Consider the following 20,205-nt stretch of genomic DNA (forward strand, 5'->3'; position numbering starts at 1 on the left):
TAAGACTACAACTTATTTACCAAGAAAATATTTGATTTTCTGGAAGAACGTAGTAACGTTTTCAATAACAAAGAACATATATTTTCAAACAAAATACTTATGAACTCACCAACTTTAATGTTGACATTTTTTTTAAACCACTTGTATTTTCAGGAAAGTTAGTAGACAGGTACCCTCTCAGGCATTACAAAGACGGAGCATAGTAGTATCACTTCTTATCTTTTGCTATAGTTTTAATGTTAAACAAGTAATGTTTTGAACAGGATGTAAATTCTATGTTATTAATATAATGGTTGTTGTTGCTTTGATTACTATTATACAATTGTTGTGATACTGTACATGACGTCCTCTGCCCCCGAACGTTTCTGCCGTTCCGGTTTGAGGTGTGACATATATATATATATATATATATATATATATATATATATATATATATATATATATATATATATATATATATATATATATATATATATATATATATATATATAATTAGAGTTCAACAAGATTATAATTGATGATTTTGCTCTATTTCATGTTCCTCGTTTGGTTGTGGACTTAGGGTAGAATTATTTATTCGACTGCCTTTTTAATCATAATTATATAAATATTATATTTATATAAGTATAAAACCATTTAAAACTTGTTAAACAAAAATATATTTTTGCAAACTATTTTAATACCATTTGGGTATGAATGTTGTATTTCACGGAACAATCGTATCACGAATTTTACAATTTAAACTTGCTGAATTATTAACAATACAAAGGTTTTCATTTCAGTAGAACACATACATATAAACTATAATAGGTATAGTTTATGGAACTTACATATTACTTTACAATGTTCAGAATACAATACGGAAAACAAACATATAAACTATAATAACTATAGTTTATGGATCATATGCACTACTTTACATATTCAGAATACATCATGAAAAAAAACATATAAACTATAATAAATATAGTTTATGAGATATACTTACAGTTTACTCATTACAAAGTAACTTTTCATTATTCTACACGTAACCGTCAATATAGCATTTGTGAGACTTACTTCACGTACTTAACTAAGTACCAACCAAGTCCTGAAATTATAACCAGAGTCTCCTGGAGGGAGAGCATGACACTTGTGTATAGATCTATACGGGACAGAGAATCCCACACCTCAACCGTTAGCTACAGTCAGTCTGTCATGCCTGGGTGACAAATGTCGTACCTACGACGACGCCTGAAGAACGTCGTGTTCAGGCCATCTTATGGTCATCAAGCATGGTTATGATAACTCACAATTTGGTATTGAACCATACGATTAGTGTATGAATAAGTAAACAACTTCACATAGTTTTATTAAATAATAAAACTATAATACGGTATTTTACAAGTATAGCTGGTGAATCCAGGCACTTACAATTACACAGTTTTTATACAAGTGCAAATGCAGAATACTATTCCAATACAGAGAAAAAAAAAAATACTTTTCATGGTTTTATGTGAATTAAAACTACATTATACTATTTCAAAGTAGAATAACATTTACACGTTTTGGTCTTAGGGTATTAAGACTACAACACATTACAACAGAGAATATAGGATTTTCTGGGAAAACATACTTACATTTTTAAGGAACAAATAACAAATTTCAGTTACAAACATGCTTATCAACTTACCAACTTAATTGTTGACACTCTTTTCAAAAGTACTTGTATTCTCAGGAAATCAGTAAACATGTATCCATAGGTTTTGAGAAGACGGAGCTTCATAGACTCATGTCTTTTAGTTTTTGCTATACATTTTGGTGTCATGTATACATTGATTTGAACACGAATGTAAAACTATAATTTATCAATGTAATGGTTGTTGTATATTTATTACTATTATGCAATTGTTGTGATATTGTACATGACATCATCCGCCCCCGAACGTTTCCGTCGTTTTGGTTTGGGGGTGTTCATGTTGACTTGAGGAGGAACAAATATATAAGCATTGCCACCTATATCAGGAATAATAGTCCATAGTGAATGATCTGCATAAACATTTGATCCTTCATTAGATCCTTGATGAACACCGACATTACCACCATCATTATAATCACCATCGTTATCATCATCTTCATCATTATCATCACCATCACCATCACCAACACCACCACCATCATCATCATTATTATCATCATCATCATCCTATCCATATTCATCAGAGTTGTCAGCAGATGGAAAAATTAGAAATTGATGTTCAATATAATACCTCATCAGTCTCAGTTTCATCGAAATTATAAAAAAAATTATAGGTCAACTACTTTGATTGTAGAAGAGGATCTGTAAGAGCTGCATATGACTCTTAACCAATTGTTTTTTTCCATGGCTAAAGAGAGGAATCGAGGAAATGGAACACTTGATTGATGATTTGGGGACTTTTTCAGCAATGAGACAATTTGATCGAGGAATATCTAGGCAAAATCAATATTATAACCATAAAACACGGCATAAAGTATATTCATTTCAATTAAGTTAAATTGATCCCAACCACTAGTCTTGTGAAATAGATACATAGTGATTTTCCTAGCAAGATACTTCTATGTCAATGCCATACAAAGTTGTTTGATGATATTGGCTATAGTTCCCTATTTTTCATATCATATTAATTGTTGGTAACAAGGTGTGAAGACCCTGATCATTTTGGAGAGGGAAGAAGAGATCAATGACTGGAAAATGGAGGGCAGTTTGCATAGGATCAACATTTATTGCCAAAAGAGTTTGTCCACTACTGATTTAACCGGTGATTGATCACAACAATTGTATCATAGCAATCATAGTAAACACAACCAAACATTGAATACATGTGTGAAAAAGGTTTACATTTGTTTAAGACTTGATTAATTACATCAAAAGTGAAAGTAAAATTTAAAGACATCACTTTAGTTGCTCCAACTTCTCAAAACTCCAGAAGGTACCTGTTCACTGATTTCTTGATAATACAAGTAGTTTTGAAAGAGTATCAGCATAAAGTTGGTGAGCTCATAAGCGAGGTTATGTAGAAAAATTTGTTTATGAATTTGTAGAAAGGTTTGTAATGCTTCCAAGAAAATCCAATATTTTCTTAAATTATGAAAAGTAGTCTTAAACCCTAAGACCCAATGTAAGTTCGTTATTGAATTATGTTCTTATATTTGAAAGTACTTGCATGAAATCCCTGGCTACTATCAGTGACGTAAGAATCATGTAGTATGAAAACCCTGGTTAACACCAGTATGTATAGCAGGTTTAATTACTTAAATAAAACCATTGAATAGTGAATTCCCGTAAACATATGATTAGTTTATACTTAATGTGAGTCGTATAACCATGCTTGATATGACCTAGAGTCCTTTACAACATTCTTCAAGTGTTGGTTAAATGACATTTGTCACCCCAGACATGCCTGCCTAACTGTAGCTAGCAGTTCAGGTGTTGGATTGTCAATCCTGAATAGATCTATTCACAAATCTCACGCTCTCCCTCCAGGAGACTCTGGTTATACTAGGATAGGATTTAATTCAGTACACCCAAGGGTACAGTTTTGAAGTAGAGCCTCACAATGTTGTACAATCTAGTTTACATGTAATTCTAAAGTGTTTTCTTGTATTAGAATCCATTGGATGCGGTAAATGGTTATAATTATATTTAAATAATTATTAAATGCCATTCCCTTGTAGTAAAGAATACCATAAACTAAATCTTCCACAGTTGATATGTTTAGTGGTGAATAACTCTGAATTTGTAAAAGTAATGTTTTGAAAACCCCAAACTATACCTATTATAGTTTACATGTATCTGATGTGAATGTTGGATCTAAAAAACTATGCAATTTTTGGTTGTAAGTGGAAAGCATCCCTTATGCTCAACATAGTACAAAAAGGGATAAGATATCTATATATATGAAAATCATTGTCTGAATCAATTGGATGAGTTTTATACTTGTTAAAAGTCCTTTTGTATTAGTTCACAAAAGCATTTATGTTTGGCTTGTATTCCCCCCTGAAAACGTTTAAAAATCATAAAAGCGTAGGGGTATGAACTCACTGTTGTTGTGTGAAAACATCGACTGAGAATGAAGATCCTTGAGTTGTTGTACGTGGCACTTAACGGAATCCTAATATCAAATAAATACATATAAGTATCTAAATTAGCGATTTCGTTAGATAAAGTGATAGAAAAACACTTGTGCTCGGTTAAGGGATGTTACCGGGACTTGATTGAATCGAGGGATCAGGTTTTTTTCACCACTTAGGAGGCGGGTACGGCCGTGGACAAGGGTTTACGGCCGTGAAGGGTGGTTTACGGTCGACAGGCAGTTTACGGCCGTGAACTGGGGTTTACAGCCTTTGAAGACTCGATGAGTTTACGGTCGTAAACTCAAGAACACGGTTTACGGCCTTTGAAGATATGAAGTGTGTACAGCCGTAAACTCAAGAACACAGATGCTAATTTCAACGTGAAATGTGCTCTAGATGCTCCGAAATGACTCCAAATGGTGCTTCTCGATGATTTTCCGGAAAAATAAAGGTGTTTTAGGAGTTTACGGTCAAGATTTTTAAAGGTAGGAGGAGAGAGTTTGCGGCCAAGAAGGTCAGAATGAGGGTGGGGGTCTCGTATATATAGGGGTCTTCGTGGTCGGTGGTGGGGGGTCCACCCTTTGCTGGCCGTAAACGGGTGTACGGCCGTAAACTCACTTAGGCCGGAAATTGTTTGATTTTTTTCGAGATATTCGGGTTTTCGTGCGATTTTGGTTCCGACTCGTATATAAATTTAATTATATAAAACTAGATGATTTTCTAAACCAAGAAGTTTGACGGAAAATTTAATAAAATTTAAATTTTATTAACGAAAACGGAAAAAGTTTTGGGTTGTCACATCATCCCACCGTTAGAGGGAATTTCGTCCCGAAATTCAGACACCGAATACAAATCATGGACTTGGAAATAGATGAGGGTACTTCTGTTTCATTGAATCTGTGCGCTCCCAAGTGAATTCAGGTCCCCGCTTGGCATTCCAACGAACCTTCACTATCGGGATGCGACTTTGTTTTGTTCATTTGACTTCCCGATCCATGATTTTTATGGGTTCTTCCATGAAGTGTAAGCTCTCGTCTAGTTCGATCTCATCGAGAGGTATCACAAGTGTCTCATCGGACAGGCACTTCTTTAGGTTCAACACGTGGAAGACGGGATGTACGTTGCTAAGTTCTCGTGGTAAACGGACTTTGTATGCTACGGGACCGATCCCAGGGAGGATCTCGAATGGTCCAATGTATCTTGGATTCAGCTTTCCACGCTTTCCGAAGCGTATCATGCCTTTCCAGGGTGAGACCTTCAAAAGAACACGGTCACCAACCTGGAATTCCAAAGGTTTTCGTCTCTTATCGGCGTAGCTCTTTTGTCTATCTCTTGAAGCTTTTAATCGTTCCTGGATTTGTACTATCTTTTCAGTAGTCTCTCTGATGATTTTTGGGCCCGTGAGAGTGCTGTCGGGGACTTGACCCTTGCCTAGCTGCGTGTCGCCCACCTCATCCCAACATAGAGGGGATCTGCACTTACGGCCATAGAGAGCTTCGAATGGTGCAGCCTTGATCTCGGTATGGTGGCTGTTGTTGTAAGAAAATTCGAACAAGGGTAGATGAGTGTCCCACGACATGCCAAAGTCGATGACGCAAGCTCTCAACATATCTTCCAATGTTTGAATGGTCCTCTCACTCTGCCCATCTGTCTGTAGATGATAATCTGTGCTCATATCCAGCTTAGTTCCAAGAGCCTTCTATAGCGACTGCCAAAATCTTGAGGTAAACATGCTATCTCGATCGAAGATGATGGATATAGGCACACCATGAAGGCGGACTATCTCTCGAATGTAGATTCGTGTCAGTCTCTCCATTTTGAAGTTTTCTTTGATTGATAGGAAGTGGGCGGATTTAGTCAGTCGATCGACAATTACCCAGATGACGTCGTGACCACTCGGAGATCTGGGTAATTTAGTGATAAAATCCATTGTAATTCTTTCCCACTTCCACTCATGTATTTCTGGCTGCTAAAGTAAACCTGAGGGCTTTTGGTATTCTACCTTCACCTTGGCGCAAGTCCAGCACCTGCCCACGAAGGTAGCAATTTCTGTTTTCATATTCGGCCACCAATAGGGTTGTTTGAGATCCAGATACCTTTTATCTGAACCTGGGTGAATGGAGTATCTAGTCTTGTGAGCTTCGTTCATGACAACCTCCCTGTACTCGCCGTACTTTGGGGTCCAGATCCAGTTCATGAAATAGTAAACTCCGTCTCCCTTGACCTGTAAGTTCTTTTCCATTCCTCTCAAGGCTTCATCCGGCATGTTTTATGGTTTTAAGGCTTCCAGCTGAGCCTCTCTGATTTGCGCGGATAATTGAGAATGGATGGTCATTGTCAGTGCCTTCACTCTACGACCTGAATACTCCTTTCGGCTGAAGGCATCTGCTACCACATTGGCCTTGTCAGGATGATAGCGTATTTCGCACTCGTAATCACTGAGTAGTTCTACCCATCGCCGTTGTCTCATGTTTAACTCCTTCTGATCAAAGATATGTTGTGGGCTCTTACGGTCGGTGAAGACAGTGCACTTGGTTCCGTAGAGATAATGTCTCCAGATCTTTAACGCAAAAACCACTGCTCCCAACTCTAGATCATGAGTTTTGTAATTGACTTCGTGTGTTTTCAGCTGCCTCGAGGGATAGGCGATAACCTTTCCTCGCTGCATGAGCATACAGCCTAGGCCCTGATTGGATGCATCACACTAGACAACGAAATCTTCCGTCCCTTCGGGCAGGGACAGGATAGGCGCGCTGCATAGGGCCTGCTTCAATGTTTGAAACGCAGTGTCTTGCTTTTCTCCCCAACTAAAGGTTACACCTTTCTGTCTCAGGGTGGTTAAAGGCTTAGCGATTTTGGAGAAGTTTTTGATAAACCTGCGATAATAGCCAGCGAGACCCAAGATTTGGCAGATTTATGTGGGTGTCTTTGGTGCTGACCAACTCTCAATCGCTTTGATTTTGGAAGGGTCCACGTGTACGCCTTCCTTGCTAACCACATGACCAAGGAAAGTTACCTTCCTGATCCAGAACTCACATTTTGAGAATTTTGCATATAGCTTCTCCGCCCTTAATGTTTCTAGCACTAGTCTCTAGTGCTGTTTATGATCATCTTTGCTCCGTGAATAAAAAAGTATATCGTCAATGAAAACGATCACAAACTTGTCTAGGAAATGGCGGCACACCCGATTCATCAAGTCCATGAATACTGCCGGTGCGTTGGTTAGACCGAAGGGCATTACTACGAACTCGTAGTGTCCGTAGCGAGTTCAGAATGTTGTTTTGGGAACATCATTCTCGTGAACTCGTAACTGATGGTACCCTGATCTTAGGTCTATCTTCGAGAAGTAACTGGCTCCCTGAAGTCGATCGAAGAGGTCGTCGATTCTAGGCAAGGGATAACGGTTCTTGATAGTCATCTTGTTCAGTTCTCGATAGTCAATGCACATCCGAAAGGATCCATCCTTCTTCTTCACGAATAGGATCGGGGCTCCCCACGATGAGGAACTCGGTCTTATGAATCCTTTGCTGATTAGCTCATTGAGCTGGCTGGATAACTCTTGCATTTCTGCAGGCGCTAGACGGTATGGGGATTTAGCTACAGGAGTAGCTCCAGGGATTAAGCCGATACAAAACACAACTTGGCGCTTGGGAGGAATCCCTGGAAGATCTTCGGGGAAGACATCAGGAAAGTTGCAGACTTCGGGGATGCTCTCGAGGTCTTTAACTTTTTGCGTTTCGTCAATAACATGAGCTAGGAATTCGTGGAACTCCTTCCGCAGATACTTCTGAGCTTTGATGCATGAAATGATACGAAGGTTCGAACTGAGTTTATCCCCGAAAATAGTGAGGGCTTCGCCAGAGGGAAGTTTGAGGCGGATAGCTTTCTCGTAGCAGAGGATATCAGCACGATTGGGGCTCAACCAATCCATGCTAATTATGATATCGAAACTTTTTATTGAAACTGGCATAAGGTCGATGGGAAAGGAATGATCGCCTAAGGTAAGAGTACAGCCTATGAATATGTCTTTAGTGCTCTCTTTCTTTCCGTTAGCCATCTCGACGGTAAACGTTTCAGTTAAAGGTTAGAATTTACATTTGAGTAGATGTTTGAATGCATGACTAACAAAACTCCTCTCTGCACCAGAATCGAAAAGAATACATGCATAAGAGTTGTCGAGGAGGAACGTACTAGTAACAACGGTAGGATCGGCAACTGATTCCTCCTGGCCCATAGCTAGTACCCTCCCTGTGTTGCCAGCTGTCTTTGCTTTGGGGCAATCTCTTTTGAAGTGCCCAATCTCTCCACATCCATAGCAGGCTTGACCAACGCCTGCCCTAGGAGCCTGGTTGGTTGGTTGAACGGGTGTCTTGCAGTATCGAGTCGTGTGTCCCTTCTTTCCACAGCTATTGCATTTCAATTCACAGAAGGGTCCGTGATGATGAAAGTTACACTTGTTTCACAGAGGTAGGTTTCCAGCATAACCACCAGTAGGAGCTTGGGTGGGTGGAACAGCAACTGGAGTAGCAGCAGGAGTAGTAGCAGCATGAACTGCCACTGTTTGTTGTTTCTTGGAGGGCTCCTGCGAAGACTGCCCCTTGCGTTTGTTACAGAACTTCTTCTTCTCTCCACTTTCCTGTTGTGGTTTGGAAACGGCTGCCTCCTCATCAAGATCGACCCCATGATATATCAGAGTCTGCACCAGGAACTTGGCGCTATCAAATGTAGTGGGCCTCGCAGCCAAAACATTTCCTTTGGTTGGGGTCGTCAGTCCCCAGATGTACCTCTCAATCTTCTTGCTTTCCGGGGTGACCATTCCCGGACAGAGGAGAGCCAGATCACAGAATCTAGCGGTGTAGGAAGCGATGTCGGAACCCTTCATCTTCAGGGTCCAAAGCTCATGTTCCAACTTCTGCATCTCGCCCCTTGGGCAGTAATCAGCCAGCATGAGTTCTTTCAAGCTGTCCCAACCCATGGCATTGGTGATCGGCAGGGTTAGGGATTTGACTCGACCATTCCACCAGGTCAGTGCTCGGTCGGTGAAGGTGCAAGCGGCGAATTTCACCTTGTTTGCTTCGGAATAAGCGTAGATTTCGAAGATGGATTCGATCTTCTCGAACCATCGTGTCAAGGAAATGACTCCTCCATTGCCATCGAAGGACTTGGGTTTGGCATTAATGAAGTCTTTATAGGAACACTCATTCTGGTGTTCCTGGCCTCCACCAAGATTTTGGGGATCTGGTCCGCCTCCTGATCCACCAGAGCTTCCCTGATTGATTTGCGCCATTGGTGCAGTCACGGCGGCGGTAACTGCTGCCTGGAACATGGCAGGATCGAATTGTGGAGGTGGCGGTGGCGGAGTGTCGTTGTTCCTTCTGACGGGTCTTCTTCGGGGAGGCATCTTATTCTAGAACAATCAGGAAGAAGAGGATGATAAGTCCCCTGAATTTAAATCAAGATATATGAACCAAGATATATCTCATTCTGAAAGTTAAAGTGTTCTACGAAGCGATATATAGAGGAGGGTTACTATTGCAAGTAAATGTCGCTAAGAAAGAATATGTAGCAACACTTGGAATTAATCTCTATGCTATACTTGGCTCTAGCTAAAATACTCGTATAGTATTTTAAGTTGTATGCTTTGTTCTACCGATATCTGATGTATATATACTTGGTAAGTTTTAGGCTTGTTGCAAGACTACAGTCAGTCCCAAGCACATGTTGGTCATGTCTCGAGTAAATATAGTTGATCAGGCTATATTGACCCTAGACATGATTACATAACTGCCCAGGTTTAACCACAGTGTCCAACATCCAAATACTTTTGTTTTGTTCTACCTATGACTCTGGTTCTGTTAAGTATGTATATTTGTATACTTCTTATAAAATACTTATCTTTTGAAAATATACTTTTAGTTTCAAAGCGCTTCAGCCCCTTAGTGTTTATAGTTGTATACCATGTAAGGTTCGGTATACTTAGTTCACTATAAACAAGAGCTCTAATACCAATCTGTCACACCCCAAAGCCGGAACGGCGGAAACGTTCGGGGGTGGATGACGTCATGTATAGTATCACAACAATTGTATCATAGCAATCTTAGTAAACACAACCAAACATTGAATACATGTGTGAAAAAGGTTTACATCTGTTTAAGATTTGATTAATTACATCAAAAGTGAAAGTAAAATTTAAAGACATCACTTTAGTTGCTCCAACTTCTCAAAACTTCATAAGGTACCTGTCTGCTGATTTCCTGAGAATACAAGCAGTTTTGAAAGAGTATCAGCATAAATCTGGTGAGTTCATAAGCGAGGTTATGTAGAAAAATCTGTTTATGAATTTGTAGAAAGGTTTGTAATGCTTCCAAGAAAATCTAATATTTTCTTAAATTATGAAAAGTAGTCTTAAACCCTAAGACCCAATGTAAGTTCGTTATTGAATTCTATTCTTATATTTGAAATTACTTGCATGAAATCCCTGGCTACTATCAGTAACGTAAGAATCATATAGTATGAAAACCCTGGTTAACACCAGTATTTATAGTAGGTTTAATTACTTAAATAAAACCATTGAAGAGTGAAATCCCGTAAACATATGATTAGTTTATACTTAATGTGAGTCGTATAACCATGCTTGATATGACCTAGAGACCTTTAAAACGTTCTTCAAGTGTTGGTTAAATGACATTTGTCACCCCAGGCATGCCTGCCTAACTGTAGCTAGCAGTTCAGGTGTAGGATTGTCAATCCCGAATAGATCTATTCACAAATCTCACACTCTCCCTCCAGGAGACTCTGGTTATACTAGGATAGGATTTAATTCAGTACACCCAATGGTACAGTTTTGTAGTAGAGCCTCACAATGTTGTAAAATCTAGTTTACATGTAATTCTAAAGTGTTTTCTTGTATTAGAATCCGTTGGATGCGGTAAATGGTAATAATTAGACTTAAATAATTATTAAATGCCATTCCCTTGTAGTAAAGAATACCATAAACTAAATCTGCCATAGTTGATATGTTTAGTGGTGAATAACTCTGAATTCGTAAAAGTTATGTTTTGAAAACCCCAAACTATACCTATTATAGTTTACATGTATCTGATGTGAATGTTGGATCTGAAAAACTATGCAATTTTTGGTTGTAAGTGGAAAGCATCCCTTATGCTCAACATAGTACAAAAAGGGATAAGATATCTAAATATATGAAAATCATTGTCTGAATCAATTGGATGAGTTTTATACTTGTTAAAAGACCTTTTGTATTAGTTCACAAAAGCATTTGTGTTTGGCTTGTATTCCCCCCTGAAAACGTTTAAAAATCGTAAAAGCGTAGGGGTATGAACTCACTGTTGTTGGGTGAAAACATCGACTGAAAATGAAGATCCTCGAGTTGTTGTACGTGGCACTTAACGGAATCCTAATATCAAATAAATACATATAAGTATCTAAATTAGCGATTTCGTTAGATAAAGTGTTAGAAAAACACTTGTGCTCGGTTAAGGGATGTTACCGGGACTTGACTGAATCGAGGGATCGGGTTTTTTTTTCACCAGTTACGAGGCGGGTACGGCCGTGGACAAGGGTTTACGGCCGTGAAGGGCGGTTTACGGTCGACAGGCAGTTTACGACCGTGAACAAGGTTTACGGCCGTGAACTGGGGTTTACGGCCTTTGAAGACTCGATGAGTTTACGGTCGTAAACTCAAGAACAGGGTTTACGGCCTTTGAAGATATGAAGTGTGTACGGCCGTAAACTCAAGAACACAGATGCTGATTTCAACGAGAAACATGCTCTAGATGCTCCGAAATGACTCCAAATGGTGCTTCTCGATGATTTTCCGGAAAAATAAAGGTGTTTTAGGAGTTTACGGTCAAGATTTTTAGAGGTAGGAGGAGAGAGTTTGCGGCCAAGAAGGTCAGAATGAGGGTGGGGGTCTCGTATATATAGGGGTCTTCGTGGTCGGTGGTGGGGGGTCCACCCTTTGCTGGCCGTAAACGGGTGTACGACCGTAAACTCACTTAGGCCGGAAATTGTTTGATTTTTTCGAGATATTCGGGTTTTCGTGTGATTTTGGTTCTGACTCGTATATAAATTTAATTATATAAAACTAGATGATTTTCTAAACCAAGAAGTTTGACGGAAAATTTAATAAAATTCAAATTTTATTAACGGAAATCGCATAACGGAAACGGAAAAAGGTTTGGGTTGTCACAGTTTCGTTCTAGAAAAGATTTTCTCAATCAATCCATTTTAGTACAACATGGAAGAATTTTATGGTGTCATACCTTAATCTATGGTAACAATAGATAAGGTCAAGGATAACAAGTGCATTTTTGTGTCTCCTATAACCTATGGTTTAATAGGAAGATCATTAGCACCAAGTTAAAACTATAACCATTTGTATGATGCATATGCTAAAAACAGTCTTTTCACTTCAAGTCTTGCCACTAGAGCAAAAGTCTCATTTTAACCTAACCCTTCCAATTGAGTGAATCCTCCAGCAACCAATCTAGCTTTGTTCCTGGTGATAATTCCATTCTCATCCAAGTTGTTTATGTATACCCAATGAGTTCCAAGCTTTTTTTTTATTTGAGGGTTTTGGAAAGAGAGTCCAAACTTTATGTATTTAATACTAATACACTTCATATTGCATAGGTTGTATCCACTCAGGATCTTTCATTGCATCTGCAGTCTTTTTAGGTTCTATAAGAGAAAAAAATTTAAATATAAATAGAAGTTAGTAGATACATGTCTTCTAATCCTGACACCTACAGATAGATCACCAATGATTTTAGAAGACCGATGATCCCTAAGAGTAGATGGAGCGAAAGCAAAATCAGTGGTATGATATGTATGAGGATCATTAGTGAATGTACCTAGCGATATAGAATCAGGGGATACATCAGTGACACGAGATTTTGGATTAGTGGTGAAGTCAACATTGTTGACAACTAGTTCTTGATCACTTTGAGTGAATACATGAGAAACATTATGAGAGATATTCCAATAGTCACTATTAGCTACATACTCATCAGCGGAGAAGGAATATTGGATGGGTTCGTGCATTAATTGACTTTGTTCCTCATCAGTTGATGGCTTTGGAAAGGACTCTTCATCAAACTTGACATGGATGGATTCTTTAACAGTCTTTCGTTTGATGTTTAGACTCTAAATGCTTTAGAGATTGAGGAGTAACCCAATAAAATTTCTTTGTTAGATTTAGCTTGAAACTTGGTCAGCTGATTCCTTTTGTTTAAAACAAAAAAAGGACAACCAAAAATACGAAAGTAGGATATATCACGTATTTTACCTTTGATACTTTATAAGCAAGTTTGTCGTGCCTTTTTGCCAGATTTGACATGTTTTGAGTGTAACAGGTTGTGTTGACTACCTCAGCCCAAAATTGAATGGGAATATTTGGTTCAATAATCATGGTTCTCCCTGGTCTAATAAGTGTCTCGTTCCTTCTCTAAGCAACACTATTTTTTCAGGATTTCTAACTACTGACAAGTTTTGATATATTCCTTTTTATTCACGGAAATCCTCAAGAGCAATATTCATAAATTTTCTCCTATGATCACTTCTTAATTTCCTTACCTTCTTATCAAGAAGTACTTCGATTGTTTTGATGAATGAAATGATTTCATCAACAACATCATTTTTTAATCTATATTACATTAACCATGTATACCTTGAGAATTCATCAACTATAACTAAAGAAAATATTTTTCCAGATTATGTTTGAATAGGGATATGGCCAAATAGATCTATATGGAGCAAGGAAAGAGGAGAATCAACTGAGGAGCACCACTTTGACCTGAATGAGATTTTGTATTTTTCCCCTCTCATAAGATTCACATAGCTTCTCTTTGACAAAGTTGATTTTAGGAATGCCCCTAACTATCTCTTCACTATCCAATTTGGAGATTGTTTAATGTTGAGATATGAGATATCATATCCATAATGTAGATGTCTTCCTTCTTATTAGCACTAAGAACCGCCTTTTTGTTACTGTTAATCATAACACCTTCCTTTTTCTTGAAGTGAACTTGATAATCAACATCACATTTGAGGGTGCCATGTCCTTTGGTGAAACCTTTGTTGTTGTCTCCAAACATGACACTGGGACCACCTTCTTTGACAAAATCTTCTAGTAGAGACTTTGAACCTACCATATGTCTTGAACAACTACTATCAAGATATCAAATATACTCATCTCCCTAGCACCACAAGCAACTAATTAATTTCTCCTTTTAACCCATTTGGAAATGGGTTTTGTTAAGGAAGATTTGAGAGATGGAAAGATGTTTTAACATTCTAAAGGAAGACAATTTAAAGTGTGTTCTTTCTCGATCTATTTTCCACAACAAATCATAATGTTATCACTTCTATTAGAACCTTTTTCATGAGGATATTCACGAGCTTCATGTATTTTGTAACCACATTTGTAACATTTTCTAGCCCATACCTTTCTTTTAGTTTTCGAAGGCTTAATTTAATAATTTTGATATTTAGATTTCCAAAAATGGTTGTTTATAAAATATCTAGACTTCATAGGAGTGTCATTATCCTTAGGATTGACACTAATTTTGGAAACGACTACCCATGGATACTAATTCATTGGTTGTTGGTATAGAAGCCACTGACTTGGTGTATATAGATGAGTCATATGACTCAGAAGTGTTCTCAGAAACAATAACATCAGTATTATCGGTAATAATATTTAATTCATACTGTGTTTCACCTCTAGAGATTGGAAACTTAACAATTTTTTCTCCACCAGCTTTGAAATTTTCTTGAAAAATCTTTTTCACTAATGGATCAATAGAAAAAAAATACATTCTTTTAGAATGGTATGGCCATAGGTGTTAGTTTCACAATGCTTTCTAACATGATCAAAAACATCAGTATCAATTGATTTTACAAAATAAGATTTATAGCTTTGAATTAGTTCATCGGTGCATGGAAAACTTGGCTCATCTTTCATTTATTTAGAAAAATCCACTGCCTCTTGAAAGTTTTTACCAATGATTTTTATAACCTAAGATGGAATTGATCGTTAACAATGTGTTTAACTCTTGTATGTGAAGTGGTCCAGTTTAAAATGATTATTTTTAATGTTTTCAAATTGAAAAACAATCTTATATTTCTCATTGCGATAAACTTGATTAAAAAAAATTGATCCATGATTTTCTTTTCAAGTGTGGCCAATCGAAGGTTTTGGGACTCAATTTCATTCAAACCAAGTTAATATCTATTTTGAAAATGAAGTTTTTCAAGGTGAGATTTTTCATGATCAAGACGAAGATACTCAAGGATTATTTATTTTTCATTATCAAGATAACTTACAACCTTCTCAATCTGATTAATATAACAGAAATGATCCCAGTTTTTATTTCCACACTTCTTTTCAGCGTCATCAAGATCTGTTGCAAAAGAGCTTGAGCTGCTAATTTCACTAATCATTCCAATATTTTCAATCAGACACACATTGTTTTTTTCAACCTTTTCTTCATTAGTGACAAAGACTTCCACTTCCCACTTTTCTTCTTTAGCAAGTAGAACTTTGGAGTCAAGATTTTTTCTTGACACTAGCAACCAACCTTTTGTATTTTTTCTCATAAGACTCAGACTTATCATCAGTGGTCTTGACCCTATAGTCTCTGGCATAGTTTTTGGTGTTAACACACTTGTAACACTTTCAGGGGATGAGCTCTTGTCAATCCTTGAACATGAATCAACTTCGTTACTCTTTTCTCTGAAGGACCTTTGATTTGGCTTGAAATTTCTTGAATTCTAGGCCCTTGAAATGATTTACAATCAATACTTCTTGGGTAGTAGGTTTATCTATCCTCTGAAGTTCATCCTCATCTTCTGAGTTGTCCTATGATAAGATATCCTCACTATCACTGAGATCATCAATAACCTTGGATCCTTTGGTCATGAGAGCAACTGACTTTTCCTTCAAATATCTTTCATCTCCTTAACAATTTATCTTCTTTGAGCCTTACTTTGCTCATGTTTCCTAAGATTACCAAATATACTTGGTAGATCCATAATCTTTATCTTCTCATTGTTCTTTAAGATATCAACATGGTGTTTCAAACACTCATCAAGAGAATCAAGAAACTTGTGAACCAACACATCTATGCTATTTGTTATCTCAAACTTTCTTAAATAATTAATTAAAAAGTTAAATCTTTTGAAAGTGTTACGGAGAGACTCATTCTTATAAGCAAAAAAAATATATTCATACTCACGAATAAAATTTTTAGATTACAAATAAAAGTTATTCAGGTTGTTCTTCAGCTCATTAGTGCATTGATATGTAACTTTAAGAGTCACAATGATCTCCTTTGTACATACATAAGTTTCTACCAGATGGTAGACATTTTATGGAACATCACCACATATTGCAGCCCTAGCACGGACATCATGATTGACTTTCTTATTTTCGCTGATGGATTCAAACTCTTAGTGTAATTGATTCTTTTCGTGTCTCAATAACAATTCTTAGAGGAATATAAGGACCATCCTTTAGAATGTCCATCATAAATGCGTCCATTGTTTGAAGAACCATCATGGTTTTACTTAACCAAATCAAGAAGTTCTTTTCATCAAAATAATGGCATTTATTCAAAGAAATGGATAAAAAAGAGGATGATGAGGAAGAAGAACTTGTTGAATCCGTTGAGAGGATCATTTAGATGATCTACACAGCTTCTATAATACCATTTTTTGGTCCTAAACCAACAAATTCAACAAGTAATAAGAAGAATTTGAAGCAAGTAATGAAACCAACAAATAGGTAATAAGAGAACATACTCTGATTACGTGTACACTCTTGATTGATAACCCCTTACACAATAGGGTACTGATGTGTGTGTGTGTGTGTCTATATATATATATATATATATATATATATATATATATATATATATATATATATATATATATATATATATATATATATATATATATATATATATATATATATATATATATATATATATATATATATATATATAAGAAGTTGTTAACACTATCTTAGCATACACGATAGACTCAAATATGAAAACACAATCCCTTACGAAAAGGCAGTATTATATTATGTGGAAAGCCTAATCGTCAATACTATCCTTAAAAAATAAGCAAGTAACATTAAACGGTAGGGGCTTCTTCTAGTGTTAGATCTTCATGAAGCTTCTTAATGTCATAGGATGTAACCCCTGATGACCATCAGTGGCACTAACAGTAACAACTGATAACAACTTTTGACTTATCAAATCACAAGGGTTCTAACACTCCATAGATTTTTATTCAAAGAATATATGTTTCTTTTCTTAATATTTCATTTAGAAATACTTACCCAGTCAAAACATAGCGTCTATATAGTTTTCTTGCAAACACACCGATCATCATTTTTGATGAAACGACAATTTGTGATGAAATCGACGATTCTAAATTTGAGATGTTTGCTTTAAATGCATAAATGGATCTTTAAATCTTACACACTTTATTAAGACGATTTGGATCAAAAACTCCTTCAAAATTAATCATATGAACATCTTTATGTTACCATAAATATAGGAAAGTGGTTCTGACATCCATCTGACATATCTAATATTCATAATATGTGGTTTATGGTAATCAGTATCCTTATAGACTTGATCATTGCCACAATAAAGAAGGTTTCCTCATAAGTTGATACCATGAGTTTGAGTGAAACCTATGGCGAAAAGTCTCATTTTATATGTGGAAACATTTCCATCCATGTCGGTTGTCTTCTTGAAAACCCACTTACTCCCTACAATAAGTACGCATTTCCATCCATGAGTTTAGGAGGAAGATCAACAAAGTGTCATACTTGCTTTTGATACATGGATTTCATTTAAGTTTCCATGCGTTCAATCATATATTTAGTCAAACTAAATTTAAAATGTACATTTTTTTCAAAAAAATCATTGTTTTATAATACAATCTCTTATATTAAAAAAACAAGTCATAATCTCCATAAATCTCAAGTCTGCAACTATTGCTTCTATGCTCACATGGAGAGCCTAATTGTTTGCGCTCATCTTCTTACCTTACTTGAGAATATTTTACGTATTTACAAATATTAGTGTTACACTTAGCATCATATACCCAAGTGTTAAATGAAAAGTAAAATTTACATTACATATATACTTGAAGTTCCCATCTTAGGCTTCTTTGTTAGAAACATCTCAATGAAATGTTTCCTCTTATGGCCAATGATGGAACATGTCATACATGTATATGAAATTATGATATTAAAATTATTAACGAAAACATCATATGCATTGATAAAATAATTAAGGATCAAAGGTATTGCCATGTCATGGGAAAAAGCAGGACCACATGTATTTAAGTAGTCAAGATGCTCTTTAATCTTGATAAAATGAGAAATTATGCTTTGGGCTTCCGGTATTCTTAGTTTATGTAATTCTCGTATTGGTTTGATGCGTTCATATTTTGAAACAAATGGAACTCTTCCATAAGTTCTTCTATTATGTCATATGTCTCATTTCGTTCCAAAAGAAATAAGAAATAGTGTCAGGCATAAGGTATGATATGTTGATTGAATCATGATAATGTTTCAACTAAGCTTCATGAGTGTCCACAAACATGAGAAAAGGCTAATTGGAAAGTGGATTGATATGCACACATGACTTCCTTTCATAGTTAAGAACGATTCTCCAAGTTTCGATACTAAGGAAAGAATATTTTAGGGTGTAATTTGTTAATTTAAGGAGAGCTTGAAGTGATAGATTTTTTAGGGTTTTATCACTTTGAGCCATCTATAAATTTAAACAAAGTTTATTAGTATTTTCGATATTTAAATCTTTAATAATTAATACCTTTTATGCTTCTTAAAGATTAATCGATTAAAGTCTAGGATCCAACATTCCAAAACTAATAAACAGTTAGTTATCCTTTTTCCCGTTTATTTAATTCAACAATGTAGATGAGATTTACCAATTACATCAATATGTAACTCCTTATGATATGAGATCTTTTAACAACATTTATTAATTGCCATTTTTAACCTTGTGTATGCCTCAGGTCTCTACTACATAGGTGATCTTTATCACAAAATAATATCGATCAAGTCATGGTAATTGAAAAATATGTGGAAAACATCCCATAACTAGTTTAGGATATCTTGAATGACACCTCGACCATCATAAGACAATCTAAGTGGTTACAAAACTTTTTCTTTCCTACAAATACTATACAAATGATGTGCGAGTGTTTCTTCAAAAAGTCGACATAGACTTACTTTTTTGTTTTAAAAATAACTTTTTCTTTGTTTTATAATTCTAGTTTTAAAAGCATATTGTATCATGTATATTGCATGCATCCAATAATACATGGTACCTTTTGAAAAATCATTCATATTAATTAAAATAACATCTCCATTTTATTTTAATATATTATATGAACATTTAAGTTTGATTGCATATGAATCAATTTTAGTCTTTTAATAAAAATATTTTACTATGAAAAGTTGGAGTTTGTATGAGTTTTAGAAATCTTTATTTTAACTCATTTTACCAATTTCAATATTTTATTGTTTTCTTGGAATAAAACCCCTTTTATTACGAAAACCATTTTCGCATCTTACGTTGAAGTTATCATTTTGAAAAACAAACTCCATGATGATTTATCATTGACTATTTTTGTTTTCTAGCATGCAAAATCATATTTTCATCCATACAAACATAAATAACAACATACAATCATCATATACATGCATGGGTGTATAAACCAAGCCATAACTAATGGATATTTCATGTGAGCCATACATTAAACATCAAGTCTATTCTTAAGGGACATAACAGACCAAAATATTGATAAGACGATGTTATTGAAGATCCGACTTGCTAAAACATCCTAGACAAGCATGATAATCAAGACTACATGACGTGTGGGAAAAAACATTATTCCCTCTCCAAAGCCAAGAGTTAGATGGCAACTTTCCAAAAAAAATCTATGTAACCTCTTGTTTTCAATATGACCTTCATCTTCCTATATTGTTACATTTTAAGCTATAAAGACTAGTTTAGTGATAATATAACACTTATAAAA

This window comes from Lactuca virosa, chromosome 7 (genome assembly GCF_052849685.1).
Source record: "Lactuca virosa cultivar CGN04683 chromosome 7, Lactuca_virosa_CGN04683_v6, whole genome shotgun sequence".
In the NCBI taxonomy this organism is placed as follows: domain Eukaryota; kingdom Viridiplantae; phylum Streptophyta; class Magnoliopsida; order Asterales; family Asteraceae; genus Lactuca; species Lactuca virosa.